At 47.4% G+C, this 22,629-nt stretch overlaps 3 non-coding genes across 3 annotated transcripts; 1 reads left to right on the forward strand and 2 right to left on the reverse strand.

Moving 5' to 3' along the window:
• Positions 1 to 16,040: 16,040 nt before the first annotated feature.
• trnar-acg (transfer RNA arginine (anticodon ACG)) lies at positions 16,041 to 16,113 on the reverse strand. Its single transcript has one exon. It is a non-coding gene; the product is annotated as a tRNA-Arg (tRNA).
• A 2,662-nt stretch (positions 16,114 to 18,775) lies between these two features.
• On the forward strand, positions 18,776 to 18,867 carry trnar-ucu (transfer RNA arginine (anticodon UCU)). The gene is given in 2 exon segments: positions 18,776 to 18,812; positions 18,832 to 18,867. It is a non-coding gene; the product is annotated as a tRNA-Arg (tRNA).
• A 1,591-nt stretch (positions 18,868 to 20,458) lies between these two features.
• Positions 20,459 to 20,530, reverse strand: trnaw-cca (transfer RNA tryptophan (anticodon CCA)). Its single transcript has one exon. It is a non-coding gene; the product is annotated as a tRNA-Trp (tRNA).
• Between the last annotated feature and the right edge of the window lie 2,099 nt (positions 20,531 to 22,629).

Genomic DNA, 22,629 nt, shown 5'->3' on the forward strand with positions numbered 1-22,629 from the left:
TCAGACACCATTTTCTTTCCCAGAAGCCGTGTTGAGTATCTCTAATGGCTCCCTCTCTTTCCCCGTGATCATAAACAGCATCTCTTAGGATCCCTTCAAGCATCTTCCCTCTGATCGTGGTCACACTGATGGGCCTGTCATTCCCCGGCTCTGATTTGTCCCCTTTAATGAAAATGGGAACTTTGTGAGCTCCCTTCCAATCTCAGGGGACAATCCCTGACTCTATTGAGCTGTTGAAGATACAGGCAAGGGGCTCACAGAGCACCCGTCCCATCTCTTTAAACACCCGGGGGTGGATATCATCTGGACCTGGAGCACAATGCATTTTGAGAGTTCATATTTTATCCAAAGTGACATCCCATTCTATTTTAATATTTATGATGTTATTGTTGACAGCACATCCCACAGCTGGAATCTGAGCATCATCCACAGGAGTGTAGACTGATGAGAAATAGTCATTCAACAGCTCTGCCATAGCCCGGGAATCTGTCCTGAACTGTCTTTCAGTGGCCCTAAAGCATCTTTAATGGTCTTCTGACTCCTGACGTAGCTGGAAAGACATTTGCTATTATTCTCAGAATTGGGCACCATCTTCTTTCCCAAAGATGTCTGAGCTTCTCTAATGGCTGCTTTTGTCTCCCTCGATTGTGGGTGATATTTGACCCAATTCTCCTGTAAACTGAATTCATCCTGATCCGATCTGGGAGAAACAAACCCCAACTATCAGAATGAACATGGTTCAGTCCTGGATGGGATTAACAGCAGAATCCAACCCCTGCAGTCATATGTGAACTCGCTGGTGTCTCAGCACGTGTGATGACTGAGTGAATCCCTTCCCACACACGGAGCAGGTGAACAGTCTCTCAACCAATGGGCATGCGTTGATGTGTCAGCAGTTCATTTCTGCTTTTAAAGCTCTTCTCACAGTCACTGAGTTAAAAGGTCACTCAATAGTGTGAACTCGCTGGTGTCTCAGCAGGGTGGATGACTGAGTGAATCCCTTCCCACACACGGAGCAGGAGAACGGCCTCTCCCCAGTGTGAGTGTGTCGATGAGTTTCCAGCTGTGCCGGGTAATTGAATCCCTTCCCACAGTCCCCACATTTCCACGGTTTCTCCATGGTCCGGGTGTCCTTGTGTCTCTCCAGGTTGGACGATCAGTTGAAGCCTCGTCCACACAGAGAACACGTGTACGGTTTCTCCCCGCTGTGAATGGTGTGATGTTTTTACTGGCTGTGTAACTGGTTAAAGCTCTTTCCACAGTCAGTGCACTGGAACACTCTCACTCGGGTGTGTGTGTGTCTCGGTGCTTTCCCACTCACACTGATGTTTGAAATCTTCTCCCACAGATAGAACAGACAAACATTTCTCCTTCCACATTCAAAGGCCGATGATATTCAGGTCCTGATGAATCGAGTGACTCTGTCAGATCTTGACGTGATCTTTGGTTTGAGTTTCCCTCTGCAAATCCTCCCCTGTAAAAGGAGTTTATCAAAGTTATCACTGTAAGAACAGGATAGAAATTCAGATCAGATATCTCTACTTTCTATGGAACATTATTTCCTCTCTCATTCCTCAAAGCTGTAAATCCCCGTCCCACACACTCTCCCTCCTCCCTGTGCTGAAATCCAAACCCATCGCATCACCTTTCAGTGGCCCTAAACCATGAGTGAAAGGGTGAGAGAGGAATGTGAGAGTGAATGTGAGAGAGAGTGTGAGTGAGTGTGAGAGAGTGTGAGTACAGCAGTGGGCTCGGTGTGGAGAATGATGTGGGACAGGGTGGAGCATGTTTCAGTGGGGCAGCAGTGATCATAATCTCATTCGGTTTAGAAGAGTTATAGAAAAGGACAGGGGACAGTCAAATGTGAAAATTCTTAACTGGAGGAGGGCTAATTCCCGTGAGTTAAAAAGGGATCTTGTCCAGGTGGATTGGAATCAAAAATTGGCAGGCAGAACAGTAATTGAACAGTGGGAGGCCTTCAAGGAGGAGTTGGTTCGGGTACAGAGTAGACAGATTCCCACGATGAGGAAAGGAACGGCATCCAAAGCTCGAGCTCTCTGGATGACTGAAGATTTCGAGATCACCATTTTTCCTTCATTTACAGACGCTCCCTGGCCGATCACCATTTTTCCTTCATTTCCAGACGCTCCCTGACCGATCACCATTTTTCCTTCATTTACAGACGCTCCCTGACCGATCACCATTTCTCCTTCGTTTACAAACGCTCCCTGACCGATCACCATTTCTCGTCCATTTGCAGACGCTCCCTGACCGATCGCCATTTTTCCTTCATTTACAGATGCTCCCTGACCGATCACCATTTCTCCTACATTTACAGACGCTCCACGACCGATAACCATTTCTCCTCCATTTACAGACGCTCCCTGACCAATCGCCATTTCTCCTCCGTTTACAAACGCTCCCTGACAGATCATCATTTCTCCTTCATTTACAGACGCTCCCTGACCGATCTCCATTTCTCTTTCATTTACAGACACTCCCCGACCGATCACCATTTCCCCTTCATTTCCAGACGTTTCCCGGCCGATCGCCATTTCTCCTTCATTTACAGACGCTCCCCGACCGATCACCATTTCTCCTTCATTTACAGACGCTCCCCGACCGATCAGCATTTTTCCTTCATTTACAGACACTCCCTGACCGATCTCCATTTCTCCTTCATTTACAGACGCTCCCTGACCGATCTCCAATTCTCCTTCATTTACAGACGCTCCCCGACCGATCATCATTTCCCCTTCATTTACAGACGCTCCCCGACCGATCACCATTTCTCATTCATTTGCAGACGCTCCCCGACCGATCAGCATATTTTTTCTTCATTTACAGACGCTCCCTGACCGATCGCCATTTCTCCTTCATTTACAGACGCTGCCTGACCGATCGCCATTTCTACTTCATTTACAGACGCTCCCTGTCCGATCACCCTTTCTCCTTCATTTACAGACGCTCCCTGACTGATCACCATTTCTCCTTCATTTACAGACGCTCCCTGACCGATCCCCATTTCCCCTTCATTTACAGACGCTCCCTGACCGATCCCCATTTCCCCTTCATTTCCCGGCGGGTAGTGAGGGGGGGATAATGTTCACTGTTTTATATTCGGGTCTGGGGCCGCACTCGGGGTTTGTAAAGCCTGAGCCTGGGCCTGAGCCCGGACCCGGGCCCCGGGGTTTATTGAGCCTCTTGCTCCGATCCTCTGACCTGCACCGAACGCGCTCCTCCCGCAGCCTCGACTGGCCGCGCATGCTCAGGACACACTGACCGATAACGAGTCACTACTGCGCCTGCGCACTGGGCTCCACTGATTCAGACAGGGCACAATCTGTACCGCGCTGCATGCTGGGTGATGCCGCCGCCATTGATGATCCTTCATATCAGGCCGAAAAACAAAGACATTGGAAGCAGGAAGAGCGCGTTTGGAGAAAGGAAAATAAAATAAACTGAAACCCCAGCTCTTCGTGCCATTTCAACCGGCACAAACACACAGCGCAGACGCTCCGCCACTTTGATGTACTCCAAAAAATATTTTTGGTAACTTTTATTAATTTCGTTTTATTAAATGTTGCAACTGACGGGGTCAATTTATGTTCATTTTCGAACTGCACCTCAGGATGTCAGTCTCACCACTAATCCCGCCCTGGTGATTAAGGAGAGTTCCGGACCAATAGGAGGAGCGGAAATTGACTGGAGGGGTGAGAGGGTGAGTTGGTCCTCCAACCAATCGGAGTGTGTGAGGGGCGGGAGTTGCAGCACAGAATGGGCGGGTCTCAGCCTCGATGCTCCTCATTGTCTGAAACATAATTTTTAAATCCTAATTTATCTTAAACTCCAGGAGACAACTCGACCTTTCTGTTGCGTCTTGAAACAGATCAAACCAGATGAGGTGGAGCAAACATTTCAACATTTTTTAGAAAAACACATTAATTAACAACAGCCAACATGGATCATTTGAGATAACTCACGTCTCCTGATGAAGGGAATGTAGTGGATGTTGTGGACATTGATTGTGAAAGGGTGTTTGGTAAGATGCCGGACAGGAGGCTTGTTGATAAAATTAGTACTTACCGTATTAAAAGGAATGAGGCAGTGTGGAAAGGAAGTTGTTTAAAGGGCAGAAAACAGAAAGTAGTGGTTAATGGATGTTCTCCAGACTGGAGGGATGTAAACATTGGTGTGCCCCAGGGTCAGTGTTGGGACCATTGCTCTTCTCAATATAGAGAATGATCTGACCGTGGGTATGTGGGACACAGGGTGAAAATTTCTAGATGACGCCAAAATTGGCACCGGGGCAACTGTGAAGAGGAGTGTCAGAGACTTCACTGTGACGTCCACGGGTTAGTAAATGGGCCAGGTGAAATTTAATGCAGAGAAATGTGACGTGATGCATTTTGAGAGGAAGAAAAATGAGATGAAATGTAAACTAAATGGTCAAAGTTTAAAAGTAGAGCAGCAAAGAGACTTAGGGATGGAAGGTTCTAAATAATGCATTGTCTTATTAATTAACAAGTCTGAGAGTCAGCAACTTTAATACCTCATGAAGAAATATATGAGCAAATTCTCTTTCCTCTCCCATACCAGACGAAACATGCAAATACCCCGTGTAGACGAGATCAGCCCTCTGGATGGAACCACGGACTCCCTGAGCTTGATCTCCGGTGTCTCCAGTCCCAACTGCCACTTACTTCAGTATCCCCTCACTTTTATACCCTGTTGTGATCCATCTCTGTCACTGGAGCTGGAACTTCCCTAATCTGTGGTTTACAAGGACACATTGCTTGGTTCCCAGCAGTTACTTTTCTTCAGTAGTGTTCTCATGATCCCTGAACTACCCTGCTTACTGTTAATTAGAATCATAGAATCATAGAAAATTTACAGCACAGAAGGAGGCCATTCATGCCATCGTGTCCGCGCCAGCCGAAAATGAGCCACCCAGCCTAATCCCACTTTCCAGCACTTGGTCCATAGCCTTGTAGGTCATGGCACTTCAGGTGCATATCCGGGTACCTTTTAAATGAGTTGAGGGTTTCTGCCTCTACCACCCTTTCAGGCAGTGAGTTCCAGACACCTACCAGCCTCTGGATGAAAAATGTTTTCCTCAGCTCCTCAATAATCCTTCTACCAATCACTTTAAATCAATGCCGTGCCCCTTGTTTATTGACCTCTCTGCTAAGGAAAATCGATTCTTCCTATCCAGCCTATCTCGGCCACACATAAATTTGTACACCTCAATTAAATCAATCCTCAGCCTTATTAGACTCGAATTTTTGGAGCAAAACCAGACGGAGACGGAACTGCTGACCAAGTTAAAGTTTATTAGAAAGCTTTGTGCACAAAGGGAGAGTGGCAGCTTCCTCAAGCTCGTGACTGACTCTCAAAGGAACATCAGCACTACAAGCATGTTTATACCTTTCAATAAGCAACACCCACCTGCTGTAGAATGTGGTACAGGTCTCCGTAACTACAGAGGGTTTCATTGGGTGGTATAGTCTGCCACTCATTTGTCAGGTGCTACCTTGGGTCGTCCCATGACATTAAACATCTCACATTCCTGAGGAGGACACTTATCAATAAACACAAGTCCCAGACATTGAAACTACACAAAGGGTCTTCACAAAGTCCTGAGCAGCTGCTTCCTATCTGACTCCCTTTTGAGCTGGGGTAACCTTGGAGATATCCACCGCTCCTCCCTTAATCATCCGAAGTGAGCTCGTTAGGATAAACAATGTCGGCTTCGGCCTTGGATAAACATTCCCTGGTGTGTTCTGGAGATAAGCGAGGTGGTGGACACAAATCCAACAAACCTGCCTTTGTCAGCTTTTACAGTGTGGGTTACAAGCTGCTCCCATAATGGTCAAGTATCCCATCATGCTTTGCTGCTACCTAAATGCTACATGTGCGATTTAACTACTTGTGTGTGTGAGGATAGGAGTGGCTAATCATTCTTTAATATATATATATATATATATATCAGGTTAGGTGAGGGGAGGCTGGAGGTTTTGGATTTCTGTTCACAAGCCTATTTTCCAGTCCAACAGTCCCCCCTCCAAACCTGGACATTGGATTATTCAGGGAAAAGCAAGAGCGCAAGTGACTGAGGTTTTGTATAATAATCAACCTAATTTACTCGCCCTCTCCCCTCTCCAGCCCACTGGCTATTCCAGGGGGATCCTCTGTTTGTCACATATGATCCGACATGAGTCCTGTCGAGGCGGCCGCCCGTCGAGGCACCGGGTCTGCATCAAAAGAGGGTAATTAGTCATTTACATTAAAACCATTCCCGATTCAATCTCCTGCTGCTCTCCTCACCCACACACTTGATTTTTCCCACAAGCGGCTGAAATCGTCTGAAGCACGGGTGGGGGAGGGGCGCATGCACCAGCTGTTTTAACCTCCTGTCCAGCCAGATGTTTTGCCACAGCCCGTTTACATTTCTTACGTGCCATACATAGCAGAATAAAGACCAGTATTAACTGCACCATGACCAAAACATGGGAAATTAGTCGGATCCATGGGTGAATCTGTATATTTAGTCCCCAGTCCCATAAGACATCCCACCACATGGTCACCTTGATCGCGTCTATGTCTTTCCTCAACTCCTTGCTCCCCTGTTCCATGGTATAATACACCTGCTGGGAATGTTCAACCTTCTCTCGTAACTGTCTCAGGTGTTCGGGCAATGGAGGTATTGGATATCCAAACGTGTTGATGTAGTTCCATACGTCGTTCCTAATGTCTTCAGACACTTGAAGAAAGGTCGTGTTGTCCTGGTGTATGTCCGCCAGCTCCTCATGTCCAATTCGTACAGGACTTTCCGGGGTGAGGCTAAACTCCGGACTGGGGATGGCACACATTAAGTAGCGTAACTAACACATACCCACCTCGGCTATCATCCAGATAGCACGTGTGTGTACCAAACTCGTCCCGGCACCATTCTAACTCCGAGTCAGTAGCTGCCCGCCCATAAACCAGCAGTCCCAACAATCCTATCATCCCTGATACAGACCAATTCATAGTGTCAAATTCGCCACTGTCCCAGATTCAGGGACCAGTGCTGGGCCGGGGTAGGCGAAGAGGGGTCCGATGGACCTGGGAAAAGAGGAAAGAAACAGAGGGGAGGATGAAGAGGAGGGAAATATTCCAGCCTGGGTAACCAATAGTTGGAGAGTCAATATGTCCGGTAGCGGTGACAGTACTGGGGCCGGCCCGTGTACCTGTAAGGCAGAGAGAGAGATACAGAACATCCTAAACAATTGACTCGATCTTCTGACCTTGGTCCTGGAAAAAAAAACAAGAGAGCTGATTCGCATTATTCTTAACGATTTCTTACGCATCTGTTAACCCCTCCACACGTCCTGTTCCAATCCAGTCCGATCCGTTCATGCTGCAGCAATCAGCTTGAGGAGGGAGACGCTGACATCTAGAGAGATAGTGTGCCTCCTGTAAATGCTGGACCCGGAAATGGTTAGCCTGGTTGGTCTCACTGAGCAGACGCAGGTATGTCAGGAGGGTGTTTTGGAACTGGGAGGTGTCCCCTGTGCCCAGTGGGGGTGCGTCTTGGGGTAACACCATGGCCCGTCCAGTCATTAGTTCGAATGGTGTAAAGCCGGTGCTTTTGGCTGGCGTGGCCCGTAATCGCCAAAGATTAGCGGGGAGGACGGTGTTCCACCCTTTACCGGTCTGCAGGATGATTTTACTGATGGATTGTTTTAGCGTGCGGTTCATTCCCTCTCCCATTCCAGACGATTGAGGATGGCAGGGGATGTGGAACCGCTGTCGGACCCCCAAAAGAGCCAAAGCCTGTTTCATTGTCTTGCCGGTGAAATGAGTTCCCTGATCCGAACCTATCTGGTCGGGCACTCCCCAGCGAGGAATGACCTCCATGGCTAGGATTTTTGCTGCTGCTTCGGCCGTATTCCCCCTGGTCGGGAAATCAGCGAGTGAAAAGGTCAATGATGACAAAAACATGGCTGTACCGCCACTGGGAGGGAGGGGGCCAATGAAATCCATCTGTAAATGTGTCCATGGTCCGCTGGGCAGTCGGGCGTGTCCCATACGTACTCGAACGTGACCACCAATTCCCGTTTGGAGACAGGGCAAACAGAAGCGTCCGGACTCTTGGATTTCCCTGGCCAGGCCGGGCCACCACCAGGTGTCAGCTATGAGGTAGTATAATTTGTACCCTCCCAGGTGTGTGGGTTCATGGTAGGATTGTATCAGGGCTCGTCGAAAGGCTCCAGGGACCGCATACCGGGTCTCATGACGCCAAAACCCCTGGGCGTCTTGATGTGCTCCCTCTTGCACCCAGAGGTGGATATTCTCGGGGGACTCAGAGAGGTACGCGGTTAGGAGGGACTCACTTGTTACCTCGCTAGCTTGGGAACCCTTCCCTTGTGCTTCCCCTCTGCAGAATTAAGAGCCGTCACAGGGAGGGTGAAGGCCGCCTGCTTAGCGGCCAAGTCCGCAGCCCGGATCCCTCTGATTTCCGGGGTCTCCTCCGTCTGATGGGCCCGAATCTTAATGACAGCCCCCAAGGTGGGACCACTCGCTGCCCGAATAAGCTCGGCGATCGCAGGGCCGTGCTTAATTAAGTGGCCTAAGGTAGTCAAACAGCCTCGTCGCTGCCAGAGACGCGAGTAGTCATGGACGACAGAGTAAGCATCCTGGCTGTCAGTGTATATGTTCGCCGTTGTCCCTTCCGCCAATTGGAGGGCTTTGGTGAGCGCGGTGATCTCGGCCAGTTGCCCCCCTCCTCCGTTCCCAAGGCCCCTTGAGCAAGAGTCTGTCCTGACGGACCCACCACGGCCCATCCGTTGACCCGTCGGCCCTCGTCGTAAAAGCTGGACCCGTCTACAGACATTTCTAAACAGGCCCGGACGATGGGTTCCGTAAGGAGAGGTCCCTGACTCTCGGAGCGTAAAATAGTCGTGAATCATGAGGAGTCCCTTCATCAATCAGGAAAGACGCCGGGTTCGTTCGAGGGTCAGTTATCACCTCGATCCGGATCCCCTTACCGAACAAACACGCCTCCCATCTCGCACGCCCCTGTATTGGAAGTTGTTTTTACGCTGCCTGTGAGGAGTTTAACGAGGCTGTGACGGGTGTGTCGGATAACTTTACCGGGACCTACCATGGGCTCTCTTGCTTCTACAGCCGGTGCCGCACAGTCGGTGGCGGCCAGATATGGAGGCTGTCCTGTCATAGAGGGTGGTATTGGGCAGGAATAGTACCCCACCGGCCGGATGTGATCGTCCCGGAATTGTCCCACCACCGCACTATACGCCCGATTGCCCACCCAATTCCACAAATGGGAGGGTTTTGCAGGGTCCGGGAGACCCAGGGCAGGTGCATTAGCCAAAGTGATTTTGACCATTTCAAAAGCTTCGACTGCCTCAGGTGTCCAATCCAGTCTCGCCTCTCCCGGGGGCCATCCCTTTAGGAGGTTGTTTAAGGGACTTGCCAATTCGGTGAAGTCAGTTCCGTACGTGAGGCAGTAATTGAACAAACCCATTACACTCCGCAGGACGGAGACAGGCATTTGTAAAAGTGCTCGGACCCCCTCGGGGGTTAACGTCCTCCCTTCTGGGGAGATGATCTGACCCAGATAGATAACCCGTGGGAGCCCCACCTGGGCCTTAGTCGGATTCAGTTTAAAACCTCCGACGATTAGCGTCTCCAAGACACATGTTAGGGCGTCTAAATGATCTGAGGGTGAAGGGCTTCTGATGAGAAAGTCGTCTACATACTGGAGACAGGCGGAGGTTTGCATGCGGGCATCCACCATTGCCGGTTGGAGAGCCTTTTCCAGACTCGTGGAAAATAGTGGGGGAATTGTGGAATCCGTGGGGCAGCCGGGTCCAGGTATATTGAGTGGACCGCACAGTGAAGGCAAAACATTCCCGGGACCCAGCGTCCAGAGGACAGGTCCAGAACCCGTTTTGGATGTCCAGTGCCGTAAATATGGACAGGCCTGGGTGGAGGCCGTTTAAAATGGTAGCGGGGTTTGCTACTGGAGCGTGGAGTTTGTCTGTGACTTTGTTCAGGGCCGTATAGTCTATGGTCAGCCTCTAAGATGCATCTGGCTTTTGCACAGGCCATACGGGGGAGTTGGTCCGGGAACGGGTCTCAATCACTATCCCGGTTTCTAACAAATCTCCCACTGATGACTCAACGGCACGTTGGGCCTCCGGCCGGAGGGGATACTGCCGGTGAGCCTCGTGGTAGGGTCCGTGAACCCTGACAGGGTCCATCTGTGCCCTACCGCAATCTAGCTTGTGGGTAGCCCATGCGAGAGGGTAAGCTGCGCAAACTTTCCCCCATATCCCTTCCTCCGCCCAAGCACGCTCAATCGGTCGGAGGACCTGTACCCCACACTGTTGGGTATAATCTGCTGAAAAGGGAAACCTCCCCCTCCCGGCCCCCCTATTTGCAGTGAGTGGTCACTCAAGGCAGGTTCGCCTCTATCTGGTGCAAGATGTCCATTCCCAAAATCAGACCCTGGTTATTGGGACCTTCCCAGAGCCTGGCCCACCAGGTTCGTCCTCCGGGGGATAGCTGTAGGGGGATTGGAATGCTCTGGCGAAGGATCACGCTCTCCCCACTAACCCCGCTGATATGTATTTTTTTGTTTACGGTAGGAAAATCTGAGTCGGTTATCGACACCGAGGCTCCCGTGTATAAAAGAGCACAACACTGCCGGCCTCCTAACAGTACGTTTAGACACGGGCGGGTGGCCCCCGGTCCTCCGACGGAGGAGGCCTGGGTGTCCAATCCTTGATGAGGGGAAGATGGGAGGAGGAGAGCTCGCAGTCCCTCCAATTCACGGTCGGATAACCCCCCCTTTGTTGGTCTTTGTGACCCCTGAGTGGATCCCCGGGGCCCCTGTCCTTCCCTCCCCCCCCCCTTTCCGTAACACGTGGCTTGGCTATGCCCCGGGCGCCCACAATTGGTTCATGGTTTCCTTTACACGGGGCAATCTCGATATAAATGGCCTGTTTCCTGGCAATTATAGCAGGCACGATCCTCTCGGGATACTGCTACTGGTTCTGTTTTAATTTTTGGGCTAGTGTGGTGCAGGATCCACGGCAGGACGGGTAGGGTGTGGCCCTGGCGGTGAGTGTGGGTGTCTGTCAGATAGAACCCGAAAAGTCGACTAGTCCATTCCCGAAGCCCTGCCTCAGTGGCCTGTGGACTGGCCCCCATCCTAAGCGCTGTTTGGTATGGTTTATCCAGTCCCCGAATTAAGCTATCTATAAATCTTGGATCGTTGTGTTTGGCGGGGATGCCGTTGGTCTGTCCCCAATGTTCATACCGTTCAATTACCCGGTCAATATACGCACTGGGGTCTTCCCCAGGGTTTTGTCGTGGGGCCGTGAGTTCTGTCCAGGTGGCAGTGCCGTTACCCAATCCATCTTGAACCCAGGTCTTTAGAGCTTCAAATTGGGTGTCATACTCGACCATAGTGGCTGGGACCTGCAAATCCCAAGGGGGCAACGCCCCAAAGACAGCAGAGAGGCACTTAACCTCAATGATATCTTTTATGTCCTTTATGGACAGATTAAAATGTCGGGCGGCGCTTTGTATCTTTGCCCATATGTCGACAATGGGATTATGTCACTTCACGTCGGGAATGAGAAGGATCAGGCTGGATCTCTCCTGTGGTGTTAAAGGCTGAGATTCCCCCCAATGTGCCCCTGCCTCCCATTTCCTCATTTGCTGCCCCTCCGGCTGGGTTTGGATTTACTCGGACAGGGGCCAGGGGTTTCGGCTCCCCATTTCCAGGTTGTACCGGTGCCGAAGGGCAGATACGGTTGTATTCGGGAGGCACTCAGGCTGCGGCGTTTTGTGCTGCAGAGCCTCCATTGCCTTAACAATTCCCCCCACATTCCTGTAAATCGTCTAACTCCTCCGTTGCTGGCACTTCCAGATCCAAAAGGCTGCAAACACGAACTTTAGCCTCTTGTACAGGTCTCAAAAAGTCCTGGAGAGGAGACGGTCTCCCCCATTTGTCCACGATTAAATATCCTGTCTGATCTGCCCAACTAGCGAGCAGAACGGTACCATAATTAATTTGTTTAGCAGCCTTGTGTCCCGCCCACCACTCTATTTGATCGACTACTGGACTCGTCTCCTTCCATCCGTTCCTGATCATTTCACTTTGATATTTTAAATTAGCCTCTTGGACTCGTTTTACAACAGAGACACTGGTGGGCAGAGCCGGGACGTCCGGAGGAAGGGGTTTCCCCTCGTTACTCATGTCAATCATTACGTATATCCTTATGCTCTATCTTATACTTTAATTTATTTTACTCTAATCTTATACTTTAATCGGCACAAACGTATCACCTTATAGTCTAATTTATACACACTCACTGGTCCCCGGATCACGATCCTGTGGTGGTTGTCGTTCCCTTCGCCTACTTGATCCTGGCCGTCACGTGGGACTTGGTCCTCTTAATTCAGGCTCAGGCTCGGTGTTTGAGATAAACCACCACCCTTGTCCGTGTCGATCACCACGTGACTCTCAAAATCCAACCTTATACTGTATCGGAATAGCAGCATAAACTTATACTCTAAGCAAACAAACACTTACACACTATATCTTATATACCTACAGGTCTAGTCAATTCCGTCAATCCGTGGTCTCCGTGAGGAATTTTACTACGTGGATAATTTTAATACTGCGGCAAGTGCCACTGCCAATCCTGTCTCCAATGATGAGCCGAGCCCCTACCATAGGCTCCCGGCCTCACCCTCGAGGGCTTTATACAGGGGCACCCCCTGTCTGGAGTACAGGGCTATCCTGTTTCACTATACCACGTACCCTCCAATACAGGATCCGTTAGCCGACCTGCAGCGCAGTATCCCACTTCTGACACCAACTGTTAGACTCGAATTTTTGGAGCAAAACCAGACGGAGACGGAACTGCTGACAAAGTTAAAGTTTATTAGAAAACTTTGTGCACAAAGGGAGAGTGGCAGCTTCCTCAAGCTCGTGACTAACTCTCAAAGGAACATCAGCACTACAAGCATGTTTATACCTTTCAATAAGCAACACCCACCTGCTGTGAAAGGTGAGGGTACATGTTTACGTAACTACAGTGGGTTTCATTGGGTGGTATAGTCTGCCACTCACTTGTCAGGTGCGACCTTGGATCGTCCCATGACTTTAAACATCTCACATTCCTGAGGAGGACCCTTATCAATAAACACATAAGTCCCAAACATTGAGACTGGGCGGGGGTCTTCACAAGTCCTGAGCAGCTCATCCCTCACTCCCTTTTGTGCTGGGGAGACCTTGGACATATCCACCGCTTCTCCCTTAATCATCCCAAGTGAGTTAGTTAGGATAAACAATGTCCTTGAGTAAACATTCCTTAGTGTGCTCTGGAGATAATCGAGGGGGTGGCCATAAATCCAACAAACCTGCCTTTGTCAGCTCTTACAGTGTGGGTTACGAACTGCTCCCATAATGGTCAAGTATCCCATCATGCTTTGCTGCTACCTAAATGCGACATGTGCGATTTAACTATCGAATTTTTGTGAGGATAGGAGTGGCTAATCATTCTTTATTATATATATATCAGGTTAGGTGAGGGGCGGCTGGAGGTTTTGGATCTGGGTTCACAAGCGTATTTTTCCAGTCCAACAACAGTGAGGAGGAGAGTGACAGGACAAAGACAGGTTGGTGGAATGGGCAGAAACATGGCAGATGGAATTTAACGCAAAGAAGTGCGAAGCGATACATTTTGGTGGAAGAACGAGGAGAGGAGAAATAAACTGAAGGGCACAATTCGAAAGGAGCTGCAGGAACCGAGAAATCTGGGGGTTCATGTGAACAAATCTTTAAAGATGGCCGGGCAGATTGAGAAAGCGGTTAAAGAAGCATACAGGATCGCGGGCTTTACAAATAGAGGCATAGAGTACATAAGGAAGGAAGTTATGATGAACCTTTATAAAACACTGGTTCGGCCACAACTGCAGCATTGTGTCCAGTTCTTGGCACCGCACTTTAGGAAGGATGTGAAGGCCTTTGAGAAGGTGCAGAACAGATTTATTGGAAAGGTTCCAGGAATGAGGGACTTCAGTTACGTGGATAGACTGGAGAAGCTGGGGTTGTTCTCCTTAGAGCAGAGAATGTTGAGAGGATATTTCGTCGATGTTTTTAAAAACATGAAGATTCTAGACAGAGTGGATTGAGAGAAACTGCTCCCATGGGCGGAAGGGTCAAGAACCAGAGGACAAAGATTTATGGAGATTGCAAAAGAATCAAAGTCAACATGAGGAAAAACGCTTTTACACAGCGAGTGGTTAAGATCTGGAATTCACTGCCTAAGTGAGTGCTGTAGGCAGATTCAATCGTGGCTTTCAAAAGGGAATTGGATAAGTACTTGAAGGGAAAAAAAATGCAGGACGACGGGTAAACTGGGGGAGGGGGGTGTGACAAGCTGGATTGCTCTTGCAGAGGGCCAGCACGGACTCGACGTGCCGAACGGTCTCCCTCCGTGCTGAAACCATTCTATGATTCTGGGATTCAAAGAGGCAGAAACTAAATAACTCAAACTTGTGAAACCCGAGATCTTTAGATCTTTAGTCCAACGCCCTCCCAACTGAGCGATTACCGCCCCACTGCAAATTGAACTTTGTGTCCTTATGTTGGAAGAAAATATAACCCCAGGAGGAATTGCCCCTCCCGGTCAATCCGCACTTCATGTATAAACATCGCACTCAATTATACACCCCACAGTTCATATATAAACATCGCAATCATATATACACACCCACAGTTCATATATAAACATCACACTCATATATACACACCCACAGTTCATATATAAACATCACACTCATATATACACACCCACAGTTCATATATAAACATCGCACTCATATATACACACCCACAGTTCATATATAAACATCACACTCATATACAGACACCCACAGTTCATATATAAACATCACACTCATATATACACACCCACAGTTCATATATAAACATCACACTCATATATACACACCCACAGTTCATATATAAACATCGCACTCATATATACACACACACAGTTCATATATAAACATCACACTCATATATACACACCCACAGTTCATATATAAACATCACACTCATATATACACACCCACAGTTCATATATAAACATCACACTCATATATACACCCCACAGTTCATATATAAACATCGCAATCATATATACACACCCACAGTTCATATATAAACATCACACTCATATATACACACCCACAGTTCATATATAAACATCACACTCATATATACACACCCACAGTTCATATATAAACATCGCACTCATATATACACACCCACAGTTCATATATAAACATCACACTCATATATACACACCCACAGTTCATATATAAACATCACACTCATATATACACACCCACAGTTCATATATAAACATCACACTCATATATACACACCCACAGTTCATATATAAACATCACACTCATATATACACACCCACAGTTTATAACAGAACAGCGCACTCCTAATCCACACCCAATTTATATTTACCCAAAGTCCTGTTCACAGCTCTCCCCAAAGTCTGAACACTGAAAGTTGAACTGTTTTCCAGATACTGTCCGTCCTACTTTGTAATTTTAGCATCGGATTTTATGCAGACCGGCAGAGGGAGCGGAATAGCGGTCCTGGCGGTGAATGCTGCTTCGAACGGAAGTCTCGGTGTCCAGGAGCTGGCGGGGATTGGAAAGCTCTTGTGTCACACGAAGTGTCTGAAAGGCCCGGATACACCTGAAGGTTATCAGTGCGGTGCCCACACCTCGTGCTGTAATGTTAGCGAGCCGGACATCAACTTAAAAGGCGGCGTGTTCGAAACACGTTGTGGTCACAGTTTCATTCTGTACATAACTGAACGGAAATCATTGAAAATGGAATGTTTTCTTCGCTGATTCACCATAAACAATATTTTATTATGAAATTTGATTCTTCGTTCCCCAGTGTCAGAGGGAAAGTTGCATAAATCCGAGCCAGGTAGGAGTCGAACCTACAATCTTCTGATTCGTAGTCAGACGCGTTATCCATTGCGCCACTGGCCCAGCTGATCTGTTTTATTTCATTTTTCATTCAGAATCAACCCAAAGATTGACACAGAGAGATAAACACAGCGAGAGATACAGACAGTGTCGGTAAACACAGCGAAATAAACAAGATATATAGAAATGTACCAAACGGCCTCAAACTCCACCAGACAGTGGCGGGTATCTGACAGGTATCAGTGAGAGGAGGTGGTGAAGTTGCAGTTTGATTTGGCTCCGTGGCTGAGCTGCTCAAAGTGCCCGTTTGGTCGGGGCATTTTTTGTCTTCAGCCTCCTCTGTGATATTTACCCAATTTGTGAATTAAGCAACAAAATAACACAGAGCGGTATTTGTATTAGTTCCGGAGCCAACAAAGAAAGGATTCCAGATCTGCAGTATGTAAATGTTCCTGCACTGTACAGGCGGACCTCTCATACAATGTGTCCGAAACACCTTTTGAGGATATTGCTCGAGAGGGCTGATTGTACAAACTTCTTTACTTCCAACCAGCAACCGAATCTCTATTAAAAGTTGCGAAGCGAAGCTCGTTTCAGAGCAGTTTTCGCTGTTCAGCTTTTGTAAAATTGGTTGAAACTCATTTTGAACACATCTGAGTATCAATGAGAAGGTCAGGCACAGGATTGTTGGGATGGAACCGTCTCTAACAATAAGTACAAAGTATAATAGATTATAAAGTGAAAAAAGCCAATCCAATCTCTCAGTCTCTCTGTCACTTTCTCGGTGAGTGAACGTAAACCAACAGAAGAAGCTAAAACAAAGAACTGAGCAGTTTTGTTTGTTTCCTTTTCCTTCGGGCGAGTACAGTTGAAGAGAATGATTTCTGTTTGCTGCTGGACAATTAACTGGAATGAGCAGTGTATCTGGTTCCCATGGTACCCAGTGAAATATCCACGTTTATATCTCCCATTTACACTGATACCTTCCTTCCTCACTAATTATAGGAAACTTTTGGTCAGGTTCAATCACACTTCAGAAGACCAGAAGCGCAAAGGAAGGTCGACACCTCAAGGTGACGTAACCTACAGGTGAGGGAGGTTTGCAGGTTTACCTGGAGCTGTAAATATATAAACTCCTTCCAATGTACAAACTCCCCTCACCAACAGCAATTCAATTCTAACTGATCTGAGACTTTGGTCATTTATGGTGATTATACTTTGTGGAGTTAAAGCAGCATTAAAATCCGTTGTGTGTTATATACATAGCCGTTCAGTCAATATAAAACATTGTCATCCGACCCACCATGAGCAATGCCACAGGGGGTATGTTAGGTTACGGACAGTTCCGCCTCCAGCAGTTGTTCTCTCGGTCACACTTCCGGCATCACCTCTCGGTCTCATACTTCAGAGTCACGCCTGAATATAAACACATTTCTGTTTCACACTTTAACCTGGAGGTCAACAAATCACAAGTCAAGAGGAAAGGAACAAACAAATCAAATATTTAAGAACGTTAACGGATAGAAAATTCACCATCAATGACTGAGGAAAAAATGAAGCAAACGGATCAAGATGAACAATTAACAAAAGGTAACAATTAAAGAAAGGAGAAGGGGAACTGAGAATATCGCCCCAAATAGTTTTTGAAAAATCCTTTTGGTTTTTATCTTAGTTTCTCCGTTAAGTTGGGGATGTACAACTAGAAATATTTTTCTTAACAACATATAGACAATTAGAATACAACTTTCACAAAGTTGGCCTTAATCTTACTTATACGATAGCGTGTTATGTGTTTGTAAAATCCGCAATTTTTTTACCATTCTTTAAGTTTAGAGGGATGCTCTGAATATATATTCTACATTGAAACGTAAGTGGATTAATACAATAAAATGTGGAATTTTTTTTATGAACATGAAGAGCTGCTTTTCCATGTTGGATATCACGATATATTTATTTATGCAACTGTCATTTGTGAAATGATGGAATGTATTTATTTCTATATCTGTACCGGTAAGGAAATCCCCACTGGATCATTTCCAGGAACCAGTCAAGTACTTAACTTAGTTTGTCAAACCCAAAACACCCGTTGGGATTTGCTGATTGAAAATTTGAATGGAAATCGAGACCATCACAAGGTATTGGAACAAATATACCCGCTGAGGTTTCGGGGTTGTTACTGATTTATTTCTATCACTGAGTAACCTATTTTAAACAGGGTGAAGGTACAAATCTAATGATAAGAGTCTGGGTTGGAGAAGGAACAGATGAAAGTATCAAATTTAATTACACTGATTCCACAAACACTGCACACCACATCCCTTAAACATTGTTAACTGTTTCTACATAAAACTGGAGAGGGTGGAAATAGAAAGTAACAGAAAAAAAGCTCATTAATGTATCAAAATTAGTTTTGATATTGTTGCACAAACACTGAACATCCCATCGCTAAAACACTGTCCCGATCTAAAATCAGTCGGCAGGACCCTGAGACACAGTGAAAATGTTGTGATTTCAACCTGGTTCAAAACACGCAGCCTTCTGATGTGGAGTCAGACGCGACTGTTCTTGCACCAGGCCCACAACAAGCGGCTGGAGCCGGATCCATTGGAGGGCGATCGGTGCAGACTGCCGCCCCGGCTCTCGGAATGTGAGAGGCGGAAGCAGGAGCAGCCTGACCGCCTCAACCACAGCACAGGATCCCCGCTCTCCGTCAAATTCCATCACTGACTCTGTGGCGCAATGGATAGCGTGTTGGACTTCTACTTAATAATCGGAGGGGACATTCAAAGGTTGTGGGTTCGAGTCCCACCAGAGTTGGATTTTAGTTCACGGATCGTGAGCTGGGAAGTGAAATTTTGCAGCAAATCCGCAACAGGGTCATTAATGTGCGTCAAGGATGTGAAACTGCCACCGACACTTCATCTTACACAAGTGGCTCCAGTCACACCCGGATTTATGAATCTTAATCCACTCTGAGCTGGATTGGAGAAACTCTCCCAGAAGGAGACTCATCATCTGCTCAGACCGAAAGTCAATCTGCTGGACTTCCGGCTCTGTCAGACTGAATGTTCCTTCAGACAGGTTTCTAACTGGACACATGCATCCTGCTGCCGTGTGAGCATTGGTGCTGGAGGGGGAGAATTCTTGCTTGCAGTAATTCTATTCCTGTAAAACTAGCTCCTGAAGTGTAGGATGGAAAGTATCCTGGCTGAGCGGTCTAAGGCGCTGGTTTAAAGCTCCAGTTGAATCCCACGATTTGTAGATGGATCAAAATCATAGTTTGTGTCTCCAAAACCGCAGCGTCCCCCCTGTAAACAAGCAATACTGAACATCTCATCTGCTATTGCAACAGCGTAATCCGGAGGAACCACATGGCAATACAAATAAGTAGATGCATTTTGGAACAAACTAATTATACCTTCAACTCCGGTCAAAATGTTTACAAGCAAAAGGATTGTTTGATCTCGGTGAGACTCGAATTAACAACCTCGGTATTTCCCGACCCTGTTCTGTCAGATAAGGACCGCGCACTGACCGATTGCGCCGCTGGAGTCCGGTCACTCTGATCACCTGTCCCACTCTGCTGGAAAGAATCTTAAGGTGAGAGGCCCGAACCTGTGGAAACGTGTCCAGTCACTGTGATGAAACTAATATCTGCACTTCCACTTTCAGCTCCTTTCACATCCTCTGCTCCATCGCACTACAATCGGGTTTTCTGCGAACAGATCAAAATGAACATTGCCAGAAATTCTATCAGTGGTGAGATTTGAACCCAGCGCCCATGCAGTGATTGGATTTATTGTCTGAAAGCAGTGAGCTCCGTTCACACAACGCCTTGCCAGTCTCTCACACTTTGTTTAATGCCCAAATAAATAAATTGGAGCTAATTGACCGCATTTACCCCGTGCTGGGGTTGTTCTCCTTCGAGCAGAGAAGGTTCAGAGGAGATTTGATAGAAGTGTTCAAAGTCATGAAGGGTTCAGATAAAGTTAATAAAGAGAAGCTGTTCTCATTGGCGGAAGTGTCGAGAACCAGAGGACACAGATTTGAGGTGATTGGCAAAAGAACCAAAGGCGACATGAGGAAAATCTTTTTTACGCAGCGAATAGTTATGATCTGGAATGCGCTGCCTGAAAGGGCGGTGGAAGCAGATTCAATCGTGGCTTTCAAAAAGGAATTTGATAAATACTTGAAGGGGAAAATGCAGGGCCCCGGGGAAAGGGACGGGGAATGGGACCAATGGGATTGGTCTTACAAAAGGCAGGTAAGGGATTGATGGGTTGAATGGCCTCCTTCTGTGGTGTGTTCATTCTGTGATAAATATTATTTTACACACAGTGAACAGACCATCCCTGAAAGACTGCCCCGCGATAAAACAGAGTGACACTGAAACGTTGTGAAAATGCAATGACCCCGACGTGATTCGAACACACATCCTTCTGATCTGGAGTCAGACGCGCTACCGTTGCGCCACGAGGTCCACAGCGCCCATCTGGAGCCGGATCCATAGGAGGGAGATCGGTACCGACCGCCACAGGGACTCGAAGAGGCGGAAGCAGCAGCAGCAACAGCGCAGGAGCCCCGCTCTCCAATCCAGCCGTTCCCAGCGGAGAGCTGCCAGTCCCGGCCTGAGCCCTGTCTGGGAGCCGCCTGCCATTCAGTCTTTACAGAACTGGACCGATCCAGTTTCAGCTCACACACAAGCTCAGGAATCCCACTCCTGACAGGTTCACTTATTTAAACCTTGTTTAGATTCAGTGAATTGGGATTTAATTCAATCCTCATCTGTCCGTCGCTCTGTCAGTTCAGGACTTTATTTAAACCGACACTTGGAGCTCTGTTTCACAGGGTGCCGGATGTTTCAGCATTTCTCAGTCCCACCACGAACACTTTTTGCTGCTAACTTCTGCTTAACAAAAAGTTCCCAGGAAGGAGGGAATTTCTCCTGGGGACTGAGTTCGAGTTAAGGAACAATCGAGGTGCGATTACACTACTTGGTGTATTCTATAGGCCAACAGCTGGTGGGACGGATACAGAGGAGCAAATTTTCAGGGAAATTATAGAGAGGTGCATAAGCCATAGAGTGGTGATAACAGGGGATTTCAACTATCCTAATATAGACTGAGATAACAATAATATAAGGCGCAAAGAAGGGGAAGAATTTTTGAAATGTGTTCAGGATAACTTTCTCGACCAGTACGTTTCTGGCCCACTGAGGAAGGAGGCATTGCTGGACTTGGTTCAAGGGAATGAGGCGGGCCAAGTGGAGCAAGTGTCAGTGGGGGAGCATTTAGGGAGCAGCGATCAGTATCATAAGGATTAGAATAGCTATGGAAATGGACACTGTCCACTCTAAAGTAAATGTACTCAATTGGAGGAGAGTCAATTTCAGTGGGATGAGAACAGATCTGGCCCCGGTAAATTGGAATCAAAGATTGTCAGGCAAAACTAAAATTGGACAGTAATTTAAAAAGATGATTCGGGTACATAGAAGGTACATTCCAACGAGGTAGAAAGGTCGGGCAAATAAAGTCAGAGCTCCCTGGATAATAAGAGAGATAGAGAGTAAGATGAAGCGGGAAACATAAAAGTGAATCAAAAAGTCTTCAACAGACATGTTAACAGGAAACGGGTAGTAAGAGGAGGGGCGGGGACGATTAGGGACCATAAAGGAGATCTACTCATGGAGGCAGTGGGCATGGCCTGAGGTACTAAATGAGTACTGGGCACCGCACCTCAGGGAGGATATATTGGCCTTGGAGGGGGTGCAGTGCAGATTCACCAGAATGATACCGGGGCTAAAATGTTTAAATTATGCGGACAAGTTGCAGAGAAAAGGTTTGTATTTCCTTGTGTACAGAAGATTAAGTGTTGATGTATTCGAGTTGTTGAAGGTGATTAAATGAGCCAATGGTGTGTGTGTGAGCTGTGAGACAGCTTGAAATCCCAATCCTCTCCACCACTGGGGACTGAGTCTTCCAACATACAGGGATTTTCACTCGTGCAAGTTTCACCCACAGTTTCTGCTCTTCATTTCTCCGACCTGCTTGTTGCGCCTTTCCCTTCAATTCAGGACTTACAGGAAAAACTCGATTCTGCCGTCAATCTCCGGGTCACATGGTGAGATTTCAAATAATTGAAATCGACCCTGATCACCCCCAATATCGTCACCGACACGTTGGACGAATGTAAAGCGGCTTCTATCGCGGTTTGTCTACACAACTCGTTCAAAGATACTGTCGGTAATTGGAGGGTCTTTCAAGTCATGACACGAACAGAACAGTTCGCACTGCCGTTTTCCGCAAGACGCTTCAGATTCATGGGGAATGATTTCGGTCTGGCGGTTAAATCAGTTCCCTCTTCACAAATCCGCCTTTGAACCCGGGACTTTTAGTATTTTTGATAACCGATACCAAACTGGTTTGTCCTGTATTTTACATTACTGTCTAAATATTACAGATAAGCAGAGCACTTGAGCTGTCACAGCTGTGACTTTGACTTTTCTCCCTCTCCTCTCGATCTCCCCGGCAACTGCCACTAACCACAATCTTCTCTCACACTTCTCCATCAGGAAGTTCC

Source organism: Heptranchias perlo, unplaced genomic scaffold, assembly GCF_035084215.1.
Source record: "Heptranchias perlo isolate sHepPer1 unplaced genomic scaffold, sHepPer1.hap1 HAP1_SCAFFOLD_319, whole genome shotgun sequence".
Classification (NCBI taxonomy): domain Eukaryota; kingdom Metazoa; phylum Chordata; class Chondrichthyes; order Hexanchiformes; family Hexanchidae; genus Heptranchias; species Heptranchias perlo.